The following is a 20,632-nucleotide window of genomic DNA, read 5'->3' on the forward strand; positions in this document are numbered from 1 at the left end:
GAGTAATAAATCATCGGCAAATCGGTTAATCTTATGTTTCTGTCCCCCAAATAAAATCCCAGTCACCTCAGGGGAGCAACAAATAAGAATTGCAAGTGGCCCGTTGGCCAGCATGAACAGAATAGGGGACAATGGGCATCCCTGTCTTGTGCCCCGGACGATGGGGAATACTGAGGATTGTTGCCCATTTTGCTGTATCGTTGTGGTAGGAGCTTTGTATGGTGTCATGATCCTAGAAGTTAGGCGGTTGCAGCCCATCTTTATGAAGGACTGTCTGGAGGAATGGCCAGCTTACCCTATTGAATGCCTTCTCTACATCCAATGAGATGAGGCATGCCGGATTATGATGACAGTGGACTTTTTCAACCAGGTGTGCTACTCAACGAACATTGTCCACACCTTGTTGACCATGTACAAAGCCCACTTGATCTGGCTGTAGGAGGCCTGGGAGATACTTGTCTAATCTTGTAGCTATTATTTTAGTGAACAGTTTGGCATCAGTATTGAGTAGGGGGATAGGGCAGTATGAGGTGCAGCAAGTTGGATCCTTGTCTGTGTAAGTATAAGAGTAATCTCTTCTGCCGTCATAGAAGCCACGAGTCCTGTCTCGCTTGTAAAGGAGTTAAAGAGGTCAAGAAGGAGGGAAACAGGCAGTAGAAGCTGACAGGCAGCCCATATGGACCTGGGGTTTTCTCCAACGGTAAGGCCTTAGCTGCTGCCCAAAGTTCTTCTTGAGTGATGGGACCTCGAAGGAGGTCTGAGTGAGTTCCCAACAGTACGTCCCAGTCACAAGATTGCAGGAAGGTATCAATCTGCTCATGTAAAGCATTGTTGCTTTGGTAAGGTGACTGATAGTAGTCACTGAAAAGTTTAGCAATATGTGCTCATGCTCGCTCTTGATGGATTCACTGAGCCAAGAGTGTGCATACCTTATTGTCCACCTCATAATATTTCTGCTGTAGGTCCAACAAGGCCCGCTCCTCTCTATTAGTTATTAGGGCATGCAGCTGGTCCTGTAGCAAGGCAAGTTGGCGCATATTGCGACAGGAAGGGCCTCTTTGTTGCAGTGTTCTAGTTCTTTGAGCTTCTGATGAGGTTATTCTCCACCAAACGGTCTTCGCTACTCCTGGGTATAGTTATTGAGGTGATAATGATGCTTATATATGCTTTGAACCCATCCAATAATATGTGTGTAAACGTCGGGAGTGGTATTATTAGCAAAGTAGTTGGTTATGCCCTGGTGGATAGTAGTGACATTGACGGGGTTGTGGAGCAGTGGCGGGGCATACACCAGCACAGGGGTGCTTCAAGAGCATTGAAAGAGTCGTCCCAAAGGAGTTCAACATGGGCGTGATCCGATAGGGAGATGTCTGATATGTCCACTAAGGATATGGTATGCAGACAGGAGTGTGTAACTAATGTAGTGTTAATGCCCGAATAGGAGTGTACGTGGGATTAAAAGGTGTCATTTTTCTCATCAGGGTGGGTGTACTGCCATGCATCTATGAGGCCTAGGTCTGTAATGTCCCGCTTGAGTTGAGTGGACATGGCACCCACCCCCTGATATGTCTCTGAGGTCCCAGACGAGGTTGAAATCACCTGCCACAATCAGGTTTCCCCTCTCTCCTTGTAATTGCTCCTGCAGGGTCTTACAGAGGTATGAGTCTTGTGCTGTATTAGGGGTGTAGATGTTGGCCCCTCGCTGAATGTGTACTTTAAGGAAATGGCCCTACTTGTCTCTAAATACTTTGGGCATAAAGGGACAAAAGCTTGATTTGTATAGAATTCCTACCTCCAGTGTTTTGGTATCTGTGAAAGCTCAGAAGAGCTTTGGGTAGCACGGATGTTAAATTCTATGAGTGTCTCCCCTTAAGAGGTGTTTTTTCTGTAAGGTGATTACGTCGGGTCGTGTTGCAATATCTTTCTCCATACCTGTTGACGCTTGTTAGGAGAATTGAGACCTCTTACAATAAGGGATATGAGTTTCATATGTGTAGGGACCGTAATTTCATATTTCTGGGTATCAAGTGGTGTCTGGGGGGTAGCGCAGCGTTGTAGGGACCTGATAAAGAGTTGGCAGAGTGTTCCCTGTTCCCAGAGGCCCTTGTTCCCTGTTTCCAGGGGCCCTCCCTCCCCATACCCTTGGGGTTGCATAGGGTATGCTGAAAAGATATGCAGAGGTGGCCCACCATGGAAACCGAGGGAAGGGATGGCTGTGCTCGATGGGGGTGGGGGGAATGCGCTCCAGCAATGAGAGGTGGCAGGAAACCTAAGTAAAAAGGCAGTATGACCTGTAAATAAAAAGGCGAAAGTAACAAAATCATATTAAAGGGGCCCACCTGCCCAGTCAAAAGGTTTGCAGGCCGCAAAGATCGGTTTTGGGTGTACAGATCTTCCAAGAGAAGTCACTCTTTCAAGGTGCAAGCCATGTGGGGTGTGGGTGACACTAAAGTTCAGAATCAGATCATTCCAAGCCCCCACGGATCAAGCACAGCATCCAGTGCAGAAGTGGTGATCCTCCTCACCCCCTGGCATAGTAGCTCCCTGGTCAGCGAAGTTAGATGGCTGTTTATTCAGGAGAGCATGGGGTGGAGGAAGAGGGGGGTGAATCCGCACTCATAGTTTTGAGGTGCTGAATGACATCACGTTTAGCCTCGCAGGAGATTTCTTCCATTTGGCGTTTGGGAGTTCGGCAAGGCTTTACTGTAGACCACTCAGGTCGGACCTTAGTCTTTGTTGTACGACCTGAAATGGAAGGGTTGTTAAAAGGCTGTACTTTTAATTTTCAAAATTAACTACTCTCACAAAATAATAATAAGTATAGCACCCAAAATTTCCATTACAGAATTACATTTTAATTATTTATAAAAAGTAAACCACCCAAAATAAAAAAATGATTAAAAATATCAATTTTTCATATAACTTTCAAATGAATACATATAATAATTTTTTATGAAAAAACCTACATTTCAAAAAGTATTTTAAAAATGTAACATTTTTCCAAATTATAAATTAGAATTAAATTAAATAACAAATCCCTATAAAGAAGTACACAATTACAAGAGCATTTTTCATTAAAAGCAATAAATGTATTGAAATTACTTAGATCCAATGATTGTAAATACAAAATAAACAGAATTACTAATTAGAAATTTAAAAACATCACAATATCAAAACAAATGTAAAAAAAAAAACATATCTATAAAAAAATATATTTTCCTTAATTAAAAAACAAAAAACGTTAATTTTTTGAAACATCTTATTGTAAACATAAGAAACCTAAAAAAATCAAATTACTCCTCATCCTATTCTTATATAAAACCAACATCCTGCTCCCAAAATTATTATACCAAAAATACAAACATTTTAAAACAAATAAAGGGGGTCATTCCGACCCTGGCGGTTGACTACCGCCAGGGTCGGGGACCGCGGATGCACCGCCAACAGGCTGGCGGTGCATCCATGGGCATTCTGACCGCGGCGGTACAGCCGCGGTCAGAAACGGGAAACCGGCGGTGTCCCGCCGGTTTCCCGCTGCCCTAGGGAATCCTCCATGGCGGCGCTGCAGGCAGCGCCGCCATGGGGATTCCGACCCCCTTACCCCCAGCCTTGTTCTGGCGGTTTTGACCGCCAGAACCTGGCTGGCTGTAACGGGTGTCGTGGGGCCCCCTAACAGGGCCCCACCAAGATTTTCAGTGTCTGACAAGCAGACACTGAAAATCACGACGGGTGCAACTGCACCCGTCGCACCCCTTCCACTCCGCCGGCTCCATTCGGAGCCGGCATCCTCATGGAAGGGGGTTTCCGGCTGGGCTGGCGGGCGGCCTTCTGGCGGTCGCCCGCCAGCCCAGCGGGAAACTCAGAATTACCGCGGCGGTCTTTTGACCGCGCAGCGGTATTCTGACGGCGGGACTTTGGCGGGTGGCTCCGCCGCCCACCAAAGTCAGAATGACCCCCAAAATGTTTTAGAAATGAAAAATACAACAATATACATTACAGGTATATAACACAATGGGGGGTCATTACAACATTGGTGGTAAAAGCCGCTTACCGTCGTGCAGAAGACCGCCAACACACTGCCGTGGAATTCCGCCACAGCTATTATGACCCACAGCTCGGAATCCGCCAAAATCTAGACACCCACACAAGTCCGTGATAAACTGGCGATAACAAAACCTCCACAGTCACGCCAACAGGAATACGATCACACTATCACGACCCACGAATCCTCGCGGCGGTCTTTCAACCGCGGTATTCCATTGGCGGTACACACCGCCACGCTCAAAATACACACACATTTACAAAACACTACCACATCGGACAATACAAACACCTGATACACATACACACACCACTCCCACACATCCAATACAACATAAAACACACACCCACATCACCCACAAACCCCTACGACCAAACGTTTTGACGAAGGCCAGAGAGACAGCACAGCAAAGACAACACCAGCATACAGAGGTACTCAACATCCTCACTCACACAACATCCACGCACCTCACACAACACACCTCTAAATATCACCCCACACATCACAACACACAACACCCCACACATCACCCACACCACCCCATGGCACTGCAAAGACACCCAGGTTTTCTGAGGAGGAGCTCAGGGTCATGGTGGAGGAAATTATTCGGGTAGAGCCACAGCTATTCGGATCATAGGTGCAGCACACCACCATAGCTAGGAAGATGGAGCTATGGCGCAGAATCGTGGACAGGGTCAACGCAGTGGGACAGCACCCAAGAACACGGGATGACATCAGGAAGAGGTGGAACGACCTACGGGGGAAGGTGCGTTCCATGGTTTCAAGACACCAGATTGCGGTTCAGAGGACTGGCGGTGGACCCCCACCTCCTCCACCAGAACTAACAACATGGGAGGAGCAGGTCTTGGCTATACTGCATCCTGAGGGCCTCGCAGGAGTAGCTGGAGGAATGGACTCTGGTAAGTCAAACCTTTAACTACCATATCCCCCACCCTACCTGCATGCTAACACATACCCCCACCCTCACCCTCACCCTCACCCCATCACTCCAACTCCTCACACATGTCCCACTATCACAAACCACACATCCCAAACCCAAGCCCTGCATGCAACACCAAAGCATGGACACCCATCACCAAAGAATGTCTACTGCACATACCCATACACCCCCCTAAACCATTATCACACAAGGTCCCACACAGGAATGCAAGCACTGGGGTACAGTACAGGGTCACCCACCCATTGCACACCATGGCACACACAGATGCAATAATCATGCCTTTACACCCCTGCAGGACCCCTACCCAACGTCACCGGACAGGAGGGTCCAGACATGTCCACTCCACCCACAGAAGAGGCCCACAGTGATGACAGCAGCTCTGTCCAACTGGATCTAGATGACCAGCCCGGCCCACCTGGGACCTCGGGACAGTCGGTTCCCTTCACACTGGCACAGGCCACTACAGAGCATTCCCCCCTCTGGAAACACCAGCACAGCACCCACCCAGCGGGCCCATACCTCTGTCCCCAGGACAGGTCAAGCAGCAGTGTGTCCACCACTACAGGGAACCCAGGCTAACCCACCACCCCAAGAACAGCAGGGACCTGGGGGCAGTGGTAGTAGGCACACGGTTCAGGGGACAGAGGCCCAGGAAAACAGGGGAACTGGGAGGTCTGCTGTGTGACAGGGAGAGGACAGGCCCAGGGAACCCACTCTCCATGAGGCCCTCTCCAACATCATGGGAGCGTACCATCATTCCCAGGAGACGATGGCAACGGTACTGGCCAAGTTTCAGGAGACCCAGCGGCTGCAGGAGGAACAGTATTTGGGGTTCAGGGAGAAACTCAAATCTATCAATTCCACCATGGGCACCATTGTAGGGGTGCTGAAGGAACTCGTCAACACCAGGAAGGACACTGTGGCACAACAAGGGCCCCCTGACACTAGTCTGGACAATGAACTGCCCACCACCTCCGCAGGCGCTAGTGGACAGGAGGCACCACCACAGGACCACAACACCCCACCCCTTGCAGATGGAGAACCACCCTGCAAGCGGTCCCTGAGATCCAGGACAAAGACAGAGAACAATGCCAAGACCCCCGCCAAGAAATTAGACCACCCTGATTGTCATCCTTCTGTCCCACTTTGTCACCCTGTCCATACTTAAACTGCCCTAGCTCCACTTCCCATGCCCCTTTGGACAATGCACCTGTGAGACTAATAGACTGGACTCTGCTATGGACATTCCTCCACCATCACCCCTGACCATTTTACAACCCCATCTACTATTTTGCACTTAAATAAACACCCTTAAATCACAAAACTATCTGGAGTCAGTCTGTGCTTTCACAAATGTGTATTTGCAATAACTGTGGAAAAATGCTATATCCAATGTAATGTCAACATACCTATGTCACACAGCTTTAGTCCATGAGGAAACAAAGCAGATGTCACACAGTGGGACCCACATCTGTGAAATTGGAAGGGAAAGTGACAACTCAGGGTCCATACACTGGGTGAAAATGACAGACAGATGAGAGGTAGAAGAATTAAATCAGATGTAGCAGGCAGTGTTGTCTTCTTACCTGTGTCTACCTGGAAGTATTGCTGGATCACCGTGTTCCTGTTGTCTATGTCCTCTTCTTCTGCTTCCTCGTCTTCACTGTCCACTGGCTCCACAGCTGCCACAACACCTTTATCTGGACCACCCTCCTGCAGAAAAGGCACCTGCCCTTGCAAACCCAAGTTGTAGAGCATACGGCAGGCCAAGATGATCTGGCACACCTTCTTTGGTGAGTAGTATAGGGAACCACCAGTCATATGGAGGCACCGGAACCTGGCCTTCAGGAGGCCGAAGGTCCTCTCTATAATCCTCCTAGTTCGCCCATGTGCCTCATTGTGGCGTTTGTCTGCCCTTGTCCTGGGATTCCTCACTGGGGTAAGTAGCCATGACAGGTTGGGGTGGCCAGAGTCACCTGCAAATGGAGAGGGACAACTGTTAGACACACAGTAACTCTTAGGGACATCCCCAGACACCTAGTCACACTGTATTGGGTCCATGTCCTCACCTAATAGCCACACATGGTGCCTCTGGAGTTGGCCCATCACATAAGGGATGCTGCTATTCAGCAGAATCTAAGCGTCATGCACCTAGCCAGGAAACTTACCATTTACATTGGAGAGGTACTGGTCGGCCAAACACACCATCTGCACATTCATAGAATGGTAACTCTTCCGGTTTCTGTACACCTGTTCACTCCTGCGGGGGGGACCAAGGCCACATGTGTCCCATCAATGGCATCTATGATGTTGGGGATATGTCCCAGGGCATAGAAGTCACCTTTCACTGTAGGCAAATCCTCCACCTGAGGGAACACGATGTATCTGCACATGTGTTTCAGCAGGGCAGACAACACTCTGGACAACACGTTGGAGAACATAGGCTGGGACATCCCTGATGCAATGGCCACTGTTGTTTGAAAAGACCCACTTGCTAGGAAATGGAGTACTGACAGGACCTGCACTAAAGGGGGGATTCCTGTGGGATGGCGGATAGCTGACATCAGGTCTGGCTCCAACTGGGCACACAGTTCCAGGATTGTGGTACGATCAAGTCTGTATGTGACAATTACATGTCGCTCCTCCATTGTCGACAGGTCCACCAGCGGTCTGTACACCGGTGGATGCCGCCATATCCTCACCTGCCCCAGCGGACGTGTTCTATGGAGGAGAACAGCGAGCAGAGAGTCAACCAAGACTGAGGTACGTGAACACAACTTTATAGCAAAATGTTTGAAAATCGATATATGGCTGTATTAGTGTTTAAGCAAGGCCTAGATATGTGTGACGCAGTCAAAATTAATGCCATGTGCCCCCCTGAAATGGCGGCTGCCTGACCTGTAATGTGGGACAAGGGGATATGAGGTAACTGAGCTGGCGTTGTACACCGTCATGGTAGGCGGTCGAAGACCGCGGCGCAATCCTGCATTGGTTAACATTGGACCCTATGGGTCCCAGGAGCCAATGACGATGTACGCCGGCGGTGACGGTACGCACCGCTGCTGACGTCACTGCCATTTTCTCTCTGTTCAATCACTTGATACCTGATCTTCAACAGGAGAGGACCTACACTGCAAGTGCTGCTTTGACCTTAGTCTGGAAGAGACAATGGCTTGTATGTCTGGGGAAAGAGCCCCTGCCTTCAGCACGGAGGAGTTGGAGAAACTAGTGGATGGGGTCCTCCCCCAGTACACGCTACTCTACGGTCCTCCAGGCAAACAGGTAAGTACACGCATGCCGAATGCACAATGCCTGTGTGGAGTGGTGTTGATGAAAGATGGGGGGGAGAATGAGGAGTGCATGATACGACGGTGAGTGCATGTACGTCATGGCAAGGGTAGGGATGCGGGCCAATGACTGTGACGGTGCGGACGGTTATATCTTCTCCTTTTCCCTTGTACTATTCCTGTAGGTCAGCGCCCACAAGAAGAAGGATCTTTGGCATGCCATCGCCAAGGAAGTCCGGACCCCGGGGGTCCACTACAGACGGAGCACCCACTGCCGTAAGAGATGGGAGGACATTCGCCGCTGGAGCAAGAAGACGCCGGAGGCCCAGCTGGGAATGGCCACCCAACTTGGGAGGGGTGCCCGTCGCACCATGACCCCCCTGATGTACCGGATCCTGGCAGTGTTGTATCCGGAATTGGATGGGAGCTTGAGGGCATCACAGCAGCCACAAGGGGGTGAGTACACTCTCATTCTGCTGATTCAGCGTGCATTGTAGGTGTCTGGGTGGGAGAGGTGGGCTGTGGGATCGCCTAGGCCAGGGCGAGTTTAGTAGGCAAGGTCCCTTCTTAAGGCAGGCTCTGTGGCACCCCACCCCACCTGTGCTCAGAGCGAACTACACCTAGTCAGGCTCCTGTGACTTCCATGTGTGCAGCAATCGGGCATAGGCCTTGTAATCCATGTCCCTGTGATTAATTAGGGAACTCAAAGTGCACGGCGTAGTGCAGGGGGCTTCTGTGTCTAAAGTGTCCACCAACGGTAGCGGTATTGGATGCATTAAACATGTCTTTCTTCTGTCTCCCCCCCCCTTTTTGTGGTCTCCCTGTTCTTATGTGCATTAGCATCATCAGGCGGAGGAGCAGTGCCACCGGAGTAGGAGGGAGCTGCATCCCACATGGCCCTGGAGGGCGACACAACGGAGTCAGAAGCCACAAGTGGGACGGAGGGCGAGGGGAGCTCCACGGCAGGGACAGAAGCTGAGACCAGTGACACGGACTCCTCCTCTGATGGGAGCTCCCTTGCGTGGCGGGCCCCTCTGTGCCCACTGCATCTACAGGTACAGCCGCCACCCCCCCCTACCAGCACCGCCCTCCCGGCAGCCCCTCAGCGTGTGCCTCGTGGCCACTCACCCAGGAGGGTGGGCATCTCCTTCGCCCCAGGCACCTCAGCCTCTGCCCCAGTCAGGCCTGCTGCCCTCAGTGAGGAGGCCATTGACCTCCTCAGGTCCCTCACTGTTGAGCAGTCTACCATTTTGAATGCCATCCGGGGTGTAGAGAGGCAGTTGCAACAGACCAATGTATACCTGGAGGGCATTCATTCTGGTCAGGCAGCCCAAGAGCGAGCTTTTCAGACTCTGGCCTCAGCACTGATGGCAGCCATTGTCCCTGTCTCTAGCCTCCCCCCTCCAACTTCCTCCACCCAGACCCAATTCCTGTACCTCAGCCTATCCCAAGCACACCATCAGACCAGCATGCACACACATCAACACACAAGGGAAGCTCAGGCAAACATAAGCACCACACATCCCACAGGCACTCATGCAAGCATCATAAACATGCAGACATACCAACATCCACTGCCTCCACTGTGTCCCCCTCCTCATCTCCCTCCTCCGTCCCAGTCTCGTCTCCACTCACACCTGCATGCACTACATCTTCATCCACTGCCTCCATCACCATCACACCCACCACCATACCCCGCTCACGTGCAGTCACAACCACCACTACCATTCACACATCCCCTGTGTCCTCTCCCAGTGTGTCTGTGAGCCCACCTCCCAATGTACACAAACGCAGCCACACACCCACCTAACAGCCATCCACCTCACGACAGCCTCCAGCCTATGCACCTTCACCCAAAGTCAGCAAACGTACACCTCCTACAACAACTACCTCTTCCTCTACTCCCAAACCCCCTCCATCTACCCGTCCCAGTGTGTCCAAAAAACTTTTCCTGTCCAACCTTGACCTCTTCCCCTCACCTCCCCCACCCCTTCAGTCTCCTAGGCCCCGCCTTTCAAGGTCCCAACCCAGCACCTCAGCCACAACATCTACGGGAACAGTGGTGCCAGTAGTAACCGGCTTCTGGAGTGCGCCAAACAGCAGGGCAGCCAGTGTGCCAAGGAGCCAGACCACGGACAGTCCCCCACCTCAAAAGCACAAAAAGTTGGCCAGTGCCCGGTGGGAGAGAGGCAAAACATCACCCACCAAAGACTCTCCCAGGGGTACAGTTGGGAGTGGGAAGACAGCTGCGCCACCATCCAAGGTGGGGAAGGGGCAAAGAAAAACAGGCAAGTCGGCGAAAACCTGCACGGTGGACAAGACCGCCACCAGCACCGCTGCCAAGGACACCACCGCCACAAGCACCGCTGAACAGGACACCGCCGCCACAAGCACCGCTGCCAAGGACACCGCCGCCACAAGCACCGCTGAACAGGACACCGCCGCTACAAGCACCGCTGCCAAGGACACCGCTGTCACAAGCACCGCTGCCAAGGACACCGCCGCCACAAGCACTGCTGAACAGGACACCGCCGCCAGCAGCACCGCTGCCAAGGACACTGCCGCCACAAGCACCGCTGAACAGGACACCGCTGCCACCAGCACTGCAGGCCAATGAGCCCCAAAGCTTCCGACGCTACTGAGGCCGCCACGAGCAGGATGAAGCACTCTGGGCACAAGGCCCCCTCCAGAACCAGTGGAGAAAGACATCCACTACCTCTGTCCTTGGCAGGATGAAGCACTCTGGGCACAAGGCCCCCTCCAGAACCAGTGGAGATTAACATCCACTACCTCTGTCCTTGGCAGGATGAAGCACTCTGGGCACAAAGTCCCCCCCAGAACCAGTGGAGAAAGACATCCACTACCTCTGTCCTTGACAGGATGAAGCACTCTGGGCACAAGGCCCCCTCCAGAACCAGTGGAGATTAACATCTACTACCTCTGTCCTTGGCAGGATGAAGCACTCTGGGTACAAGGCCCCCTCCAGAACCAGTGGAGATTAACATCCACTACCTCTGCCTTGACTGTGGCTTTGCACTCCACAGGATACAGCAGTGGGCAACCCACCCACTGGAAATACTTGTGAGACTGTGGCTTTGCACTCCCCAGGATACAGCAGTGGGCATGGAGCCCCCTCATGGATCTGGCGTCGTGCACTCATCCGGCTGAGGTGCCCCCCCTTCCCTTCCCCCTGAGGTGCCTGTTGTATTTCTATCTGATGCCCCAGCAGTGTTCTCTCCGTTTTGATCGGGTATTGGGTGTGGGCCTCACCTATGCATTTTGGGGCCAGTGGTCCACAGACTATGATGGTGGAATACCTTGGACTTGTATTCTTGGTGTACATATTTGTTTATAGTGTAAAGATGTATATATAGATTACAAACATTCAACTAATTTCCTTTTGTCCTTGCATTCTTCCGGGGGGGTTGTAAATGTAATGTATCTACATGTACTTGTGTGTGTGTTGTAGTGGGTGAGGGTGGGGGTGGGAGTGTTGCGTATTGCGTGTGTGTGTCACTCTTTTTTCACTCCCCTGTGTCGTAGGTGCAGTACTCACTGTGGTCTTCGCCGCCGTCTTTGTTGTTCCTGGTAGAGGAGCAGGAAGATAAAGGCTGGGAGAATCTGGAGTTCGATGGCGTCCTAATTCCTCGTGGGGTGTGTAGAGGTGAGCGTTTTCCCTTCCAAGTCCTGTTTCCGCTGTGTTTTTGTTCGCGGTGAATCCACCCCGGAAAAGGTGGCGGATTGGCCTGTTGTAATATGGTGGCCGGAACCTTGTCTTCCGCCTGTCTGTTGGCAGTTACCGCCGCGGTGTTTGTTTGTACCACCTTGGAGGTCGGAGTGTTAAAGTGGCTGTCTATGTTGCTGGTTTCCACCACCGTCGTGATTCCATTTTTTTTACCGCCGGCCTGTTGGTGGTTTTACCGCCGCTTTAACACCGACCGCCAGGGTTGTAATGACCCCTAATATTTTAACAACAATATTAAAAAATACCAATAAAAAATCAATAATCTTACTTTCGTTATCCTAACCCCTATATTTTTGGCATCACATTTAGGACACAATGGAGCATATTTAAAAAAGTGGCCCTGCACTGTGTGCAGTACCACTTTTCTTGCACCCTTTATCGCCCCCGTACCGCCACCACATGTGCGCATATTTAAAATACAGCACACCATTGCGCAAGGTAGGGGGCAATAGCATAATTTTTCATGATGCTATTGATGTACTCTGCAGGAGTAGCGCTAAAATATTAGCCAACTCCTGCAGAGTATATAGGGGCCCATCTTAAATAATGGAAGATCCCTTTTAATGACTGCTCTGTGCAGGTGTTAAAAGTGCAGTAAAAAATGATGCAAGGAAATCTGTTAGATTTCCTTGCATCATTTTTTCAACCCCCTAATCGGGGAACGTCCCCTTTGCATACATTATGCCTGGCACAGGCATAATGTAGCGCAAAGGGTTACAAATTGGTGCAATGCATGCATTGTGCCACTTTGTAAATATGACATGAGGATTTTGGCCTTGTTGGCCCACATTAACGTAAAAATAATCATGTTAATGTGGTGCTAGGGGCTAATAAATATGCCCCAATATTTGTGTGTCACAATGTTTTTCCATGCAATTTTGTTGGAATACCCTGGAGCATAGCTCTCTCACCATTGTTTTTGATTGATAGGTTGTATAATAAGGACCACCAATGCCGCAGTGGCGGTCGGACCACTGCAGTTGTGGCGGTCAGACTGTCACATCATGAGGTTGGTGGGCATACCCGCCAACCTACCGCTGTCCCAGGTTGATGGCGGTGCAGGTTGCAATCAGCTAGGCAGCACCGCCCTGCTGATGACAACCTTGTTCTTCACCACCCTTTTCATGGCGGTTCAACCACCATGAAAAGGCTGGCGGAGAACTAATGGAGGGGCCCCTGCCAAGCACCCTTGAAATGTGTACTGTCTGCTGTTGCTCTCTGCGTGCAGCAGCATTGCCGCTGGCTCTATTACGAGAAAATGCTGATGCACCTTTCCCACTGGACTGACGGGATGTGATTTCCACCTGTCATCCCAGTGGGAAAGTTGTAATAGGGCCAGCAGAGAGGCGACCAGTATGGCGCTGCCACCCTGTCAGGGGTTTTGGTGGACAGGTGTTCCTGTCTGCCAAACTCCTAATCAGCCCGTTTGTCCTGTAGCACTTCATGGGAACAAGGAGCTATTGTCCTTCTTTTCTGCCCCTTTGTTTTCTTTCTTTCGATTGTCCAGATTCATGCCTATTCTTTTCTTTCTTCCTGTTGTTCGTGATCCCCACTCCATAATTTTCTGAATACTTTCTTCACTGTAGAAACTTTCCTGTCTGTCATAACATTGCTCCAGAACCCCACATTTTTCTAGATGTTAGGGCTGAAAGAGTGTCTTCCCACTGTGTTTCCATATTCCATGCTTCACACATTCCTGAGTGAATCAGTAGGATGTAAGACCTGGTTAAGCCATGAAGCCATTTCTGCACTATTACACTCTTCCTTTTTCTCTAGGTCTGTTTTTCTCTGTCTGTCTCTCTGTCACTCAGTGGAACCACAAGAATTCAGAGTTCTTCTGCAACTTATGCAGCCTAGCTTCTTTTTTTCCCACTTCTCCCATGCACACATTCAAATGCAGCAGGATTAAAACCCAAAGAGCACCTATGTTTGATTGCTGTATGCTTTGCAGCACTCAAATCCCAGCTAACGTAAACTATACTTTGCTATTGTGGTCAACTTTAAAAAAAAAAAAAAAAAAATAGGATGTTCCACAACCATAGAAGTAAGCAGCACTTTAGCGCAATGGCCTAGGGTATTCCACTGCAGCCGGCACCACCCACAGCTCCTGCGGCTACAGCTGAATAGAAATTGCAGCATTACCTTCTAACCACCATACTTAAACAAGTGTAACACTTTGCACTATTGCAAGTCACCAAAGTTTAGTTGTATAGGGATGGCCTTGAAGTGTGAGTTTTACCATTTATTAATACAGTGCATTGCTAAACATGTATGCTTTACTCAAAAAATAGAGTGAAAGCACCACCACGTGGTGTAATCTCATAACTAAGTGCCAATGTTTATAGATAAGTGGAAATGCACAGCACTGGCAAGCACCGGCATAAATTAAGCACTCGAAGTAGGACTACTATTCAGCATTACTCGAAGGGCACACAAGGACTTCTTCAAAAGTGCTCCTAACATAGAAAACATAGCAACCAAGGCACAGATTGGCATTAAGTGCAGCATTTAATACAGCATTGTTGTGTTAACCAAACTGCATTATAGTAGGGTCTGTTAATTCTGCAATGGAACACATTAAAACATTCCTTGCTCTGTGTTAGTCGACCTTCTCTAAAAAACAGTACAAATATGAAAAGTACTGAAATATCTCTCTAGTTAATGAGCATTCCAGAGACAAAGGACCCACGATGCACGGTGGCTGAGCCCACAACTACTGTGGCCCAGATTTATACTTGATTTGCGCTGAATCAGTTTCATTTTGTTTACGCTAATTCAGTGAAAACCTAACTCCAAATTTATACTTTGGTGCTAGACCCGTCTAGCACCAAAGTTTTGGAGTTAAAGTCATTTTTTGCTAGCGGGAAACTACCTTGCATCAATGAGATGCAAGGTAGGCATTCCCGGGCAAAAAATGACTCTAAGGCCCAGGCGCCTTATTTAGCCTCCTGTGCAAAAATGGTGCACGGGAGGGAGGTGGGCCTAAATAATGGTACCAAGCTTGCTTAGTGCTATTATTTAACACATGGGTCAGGGCAGGCGTTAGGGGGCCTGTGGACCTATTTCCATGGTGGAACACCATGGAATAAGCCCACAAGTGCCCTCCCCGAGCCTCAAGGACACCCCCACCCACACCAGATGGACAGCAGAGGATGGGGGACCCCATCCCAGGTAAGTATAGGTAAGTACAGGTAAGTATTTTTTTAAGTGCCTTTGGGGGCCCTGAAATGGCCCCCCCTACATGGCACTGGGTGGAATGGCCATGCCCAGGTGACCCTTGTCCCCTGTGCTTGCCATTGGGGTGGTTGGCATGACTTCTGTCTTTTCTAAGACAGGAGTCATGTGGTATGGTGGATTTTGCGTCTAGAAATGACGCTAGGCTGGTTAGAGTCATCTATTTTACTCTAGCCAGCCTAATGTCATTTTTTGGTTCAAAACACCATTCTCCCATACCGTCACCCCCACCAGGCTAACGACAATTTCCATGACATTAGCCCACCCTTTGTGCCGGATTGTGCCATTCCATAAATAAGAAGGCCGGCTGGCGTCTTGGAATGGCGCTAGCCTGCGGTAAACTTTTTCAAGCAAAACTGCGTTTGCGTGAAAAAGTATAAATATGGGCCTTAGTTCAGTGGTGTTCCTCTCTGCCCCTCCCTCTCAATTCCCCTCTTGCAAGTGCTTTTGGGGCTGTGAATAACCTGACTGCTAGAGCTCCTCTATCTCTGGGACTCAGCTTGCTTGGCTGCCTGCTCCCCAAGAACTCTGTTTGCTGCATACTTTGTCTCTATATAGAAGCTCAACTACAGACACGTGGATCTGCAGAGCTTTGACAGAGGTTGATACATGTAACATATTTCTTAACTTATGAAGCGTTTCCACTATTTATCCTTAAACAAATTCTTGCTAGACATGTTCAAAACTCCCTTAAGATTATTACTTCAACCAATGTTCGTGCGCCAAATGAAAAACATAACATAATTTGATATAAAACAAAACATTGCATATTTATTAGGATTTTCCTCATGCTTCTCAATTTTAATATATAATTAATAATAAGTAATATATAGTTACCACGGATACCCCAAATTATTGACTCCCAGGTAAAAGGCTACAAATTCTGCTGTTGGATTTATTGCAAAAGTATTCAGTTTGCCCATGCCATGCTCCCATTTTATCAACTACATTCAGGTTCTGGGACATTAAAATTGACTTTTCTGTACAATTTATTGACAAAAAGAAAAACACAGGGCATGATTCAGAATGATAAAGATACACTTGCACAGCTACTACTGCACCTAGAGGTAACTCTCCACTTTTATTTGCTATCCCTCATTTCCGAGTGGAGATTTACACCTGCCTGTAGAGGTACATATCTCCACCTCCCTCCCATAACACAATTTACAAGTGTAAGTGTTGGAGTGTAGTTTTATAATCAAAATTAACATGAAATGTTTACGAATTAATGCATAATGATGCTGCATAGAAAATGTATTAATGTGCTTTTACTAACTGTATGCTTGAAATGTGCCCATGGGGAGTGGCCACCAATGTATACGATAATAAAGGAAACTGACTAATAATGAAATAATAATGTACTAATGTATGATTTTGTATTAGTATTAAGAGTTATATTTTAAGGTTTTGCTAATTAATCGCTTGGCCTTAGTTAGCATGAGTCGGGGCCTAGCTGCCTGGTTTCATATTAAATGTGTTTTTCTAACGTGCAATGTGCTGACTTGCTGAAGGGCATGTAGCCGTACTTTTCCAGAAGCTATAAGATGTGTGTAACCATAGTAAATTCTTTTTCATGAGACCCGACTTGCTCAAGGAGACATTCTTGCCGAATGCAACAGTGTAAACTTGCATCAGGTACAAGGTCGCCTGAACTGGTATAGACAATGGAACTACTGATTGGGACTGTGAGAGGACTGCGAGAACATGAAATTGTACCTGACATTCTACCCGTTGGAGACGTCAATTACAGAAGCCAATAAACTACGTGAGAACTGTTCTAAGGTGACAATCTTAATGAGGCGACAAGTAAACCATTGGATGGAGATAATGGTGCACCCAAAACTTGCCCAATTGGAAATTAGGGGACTGTACAACAAGATCGATATAATTCTTGGACTCAAGGAGAAATCAGCCATTACGTGCCTTTGCTATTGCCTAGACACTTTGTCACTCTGTCTTAAAGACTTTGCGGTTTAATTCTTCGTACCATCCTTACTTTTGTTCTGCTCGATTCATACTTTTCCTCCTTATGAGGGAAGTGTCCCTTTAATGCCCGTCTTGCTGAACTTTGCTGTGTTTCCTGGCTGATGGCGAATCAACTGATGTCCTGAGGACGAAGACTGACTCTGTATGCTGACTCATTACGGAGGGTAACTATATGATGATGAAATTGTAATTGTCTGTTTGCCTTATCTTTTAAGGTACCAACTGCTTTCCTTTTGATAGAGACCATAGTTAGATGTTTTCTAAATTTGTGTTGCTAAATAGTTTTGCATGAAGCCCAACATGCCAATGCTAATCTGAGGTTAGTTAAGGAGTTCACCAAACGGATGCAAATAGACAAATGACTGAATCTATGCTTTGTTGAATAATGCGCTATTGAAACTCTGCTAAGATTAACCCATGTTGACGTCGTGCTTTGTTCTAATGTTTATGATTTTTGCATTGATGAAGTCTTATTCGAGTTGCTATATTATTACTGTGTTGATGTGTTTTCAGGTATTGAGACTAACAAACTTACTCATAGAGGTGTAATCAATAGGGAATAAATATCATAAATCATACTAAATCCGTGTGGTTATTCGCGACTGAAAGGTCATGGTGGTTTTCGATTCTTATCAATGTCACTATCTGAGTTGAATCGATTTGTTAATGAAAATATTGTTAGCAATTTAGGAATTAATGGCCATACGACAGAGGCAACGAAAATTCGAGCAGAGAATGAGGAAAGCAGGAAAAACCTTAGCAGAAGCTAGATGGGATAGTGAGACCGTGATATGGAGAAGGGAAACAACAGACGGAGTTAGGATGTTTCCGGCAATAACTCAAGAGACCGAAACACAGGGAAGAAAGGCCACTTGTAAAACAGACAAGGGCTCTAGCAAGCAGAAGGAGACTCAGAAGTCTTGGGCAGATGCAGATGATTCGGATGATGATGAGTTTCTAAATCAGTTGTTACATGATCGACCGCCACCATATGCCATAAATGACAATAGACCGAGAACTAGTACAGGTCCTGTAAGTTCGTCACAGAATCAGGGGATCACGAATACAGTACAGACAAATAATACTACCACATCAGCTCCTATACAGAATGGTGCTAGTGTATCCACTGCACCTGAGACGCAGATACGGTTGCAACCACCACCAGTTCAGAGGCTCTACCCTGATGTCCCAGTATTAGAGACGACTACGAGTTTGATGGTGCGCCTGATCCAGTATACACAAGATCAAAATTAATGCAGATTGAGCCAACTCCACAATTGCTGCCCCAGCCGCAGTAACAAGTGGTTCTGAATTACACCTCGGCCACAGGACCACAGTCAGTTACGGCACCTGGAATGAAGCTAATGCCCCACCAGGATTGGGAAATGGACAGGCACCAGCTGCTATATCTTTGCCAATTACCGTTGGTCCGCCAGTACCGCTATATGCGCAGGCAAAACCTAGTGTGTGTGATGAAGGAGTAATGACTCAAGAGGTGATAAGAGGAGGGTTCACGGGAAGTTCCCAAGGGACGACACCGGGAGAATAGACAGTTGAGAGATCTAGATCTTTGCTGGACTTCAGTCCGATTGGAGTTCCTTTAGAGACCATGAGACAAGCAGGTTTGGGTCTATTGACTCCACAGGTATTGGGTGCAAATACGTCACAACCACCGATGGTGGAGGCTGGAAATATTTTGTTGCAAGGGTTGATGGCACAACAACTGAATGAATGGTTAGATAAGCTTAGCACTCCGCAGACTACTCCTGCGACAGCAGAGCGGTCAGAGAGAGAGGAATCCCTGAATTTTGTGAGGTTGGGTGTGGAAGCAGCGGAGCTAGTTGAAGGGACTTTGGGAGTGAACAGATTAGAATCATACACTGAAGCAGAATTAAGATATCTGTGCCCGAAAATAACCAAAGAAGTGAGTAAGGTGCATCCGAGGTTAGCGAACGTGGCAGACAAATACGGCATAGACTTAGACAATACTAAGCATCTGAAGAGGAGTTATAGGTTAGACTTCGAGCCTAAAGATTTTGATCACATGAGATCTACTGGAATGAAGGCACACCTTAAAGAGATACTGCAGAGTGCTCAAGTTTGGGGAGCATTAGAGAAGTGGGAAGGCAGATGGACAAAGACGAGAGATAAGAGGAAAAGTGACTGCCTGGAACCGCAGCAGGCGAAAGGTGTGCCAGACACGGGAACAATAAAGATGTTACCAATGTGAGAAACAGCTGGAGGGGTCCTAGTTCATGTAGCGTGGTCTAGAGGTGACATTTTGTCATTCACAAATGATTATCCCAGGTTGAGGGAAAAGCCGATAGAATGGTATCAGCAGACAGACAGGTTTGTGAAGCTTGTGAAATGTCTTTGGGAAGACTTGAATACATTGTTTGAGATTATAGTTCCAGCTGATTTGTGGCTTGAGTGCAAGAGGAGTGTGGATTGGCCGACAGCAGAACCGCCAAGGGACAGGACTACAGGAGCACCGTCTCCTGAGGTGATGAAGTACTACTATAAGGTGATTGAGTTTTTGAAGCAGAAAGTGTCACCGAAGGTTACTGATTGGCAGAAAATTGATTGAACGGCACAAGAAGGCGAAGAGTCAATACATGCTTACTATGAGAGGTTGTTGAAAGCATTCAAGCATTACAGTGGTACTGAGGTCATAGAGCCGAAAGACATGAATCACCTTGTGTTCAGGTTTGTTGAAGGATTGAGGCCAGAGATTAGCCAGATGATTAAGAATCATCTGATCTGTTGGCAAACGAAACCGATTGATGAGGTGTTGCAGTAGGCGAAATATTGTAGCGATGAGATTGAATTGAAGCAAAGAAAGCTGAAAGAGAAGGTGATGGTGATGCAAATTAAGGCAGCTCAAGCAGGGATGCAGGGAAACGGAGTGCAGCAGATGGTACAGCAACCGCAAGGGAACAGGATGTTTCAGACGCAACCGAGGGGCCGAGGAGCTTTTGTGAACCGTGACCCAGACTTGTATACTGTTGTGGTTCAGAATGATGTGCAAGGGATGAAGAAGATGTCACCATGCTATGCGTGCGGGGGCGTGGGACACTGGAAGCGGGAATGTCCGATGATGGTGCAGGATGGTGTTGTTCAACAAAGCTATGATGTCAGTGCATTTCAAAATGTGAGGGGTCCAAGAATGAGGGGTCCAAATCCGAACTTCTAGAATAACATGGTTCAGATGCAGGGTCTCCAGCCCATGCAACAAATGCAAATACCATGTGTCCAACCAGCGCAGGTGCAGCAAGTGCAGCAGCAGATTCCCTTGGTACCTAAACAGCAAATGCAGTTGCCTTTAGCTCCGATGAGACAGCAACAGGTGATGCTTCCTCAACAGGTCACAGGTCAAA

The sequence above is a fragment of the Pleurodeles waltl genome, chromosome 9 (genome assembly GCF_031143425.1).
Source record: "Pleurodeles waltl isolate 20211129_DDA chromosome 9, aPleWal1.hap1.20221129, whole genome shotgun sequence".
Taxonomy (NCBI): domain Eukaryota; kingdom Metazoa; phylum Chordata; class Amphibia; order Caudata; family Salamandridae; genus Pleurodeles; species Pleurodeles waltl.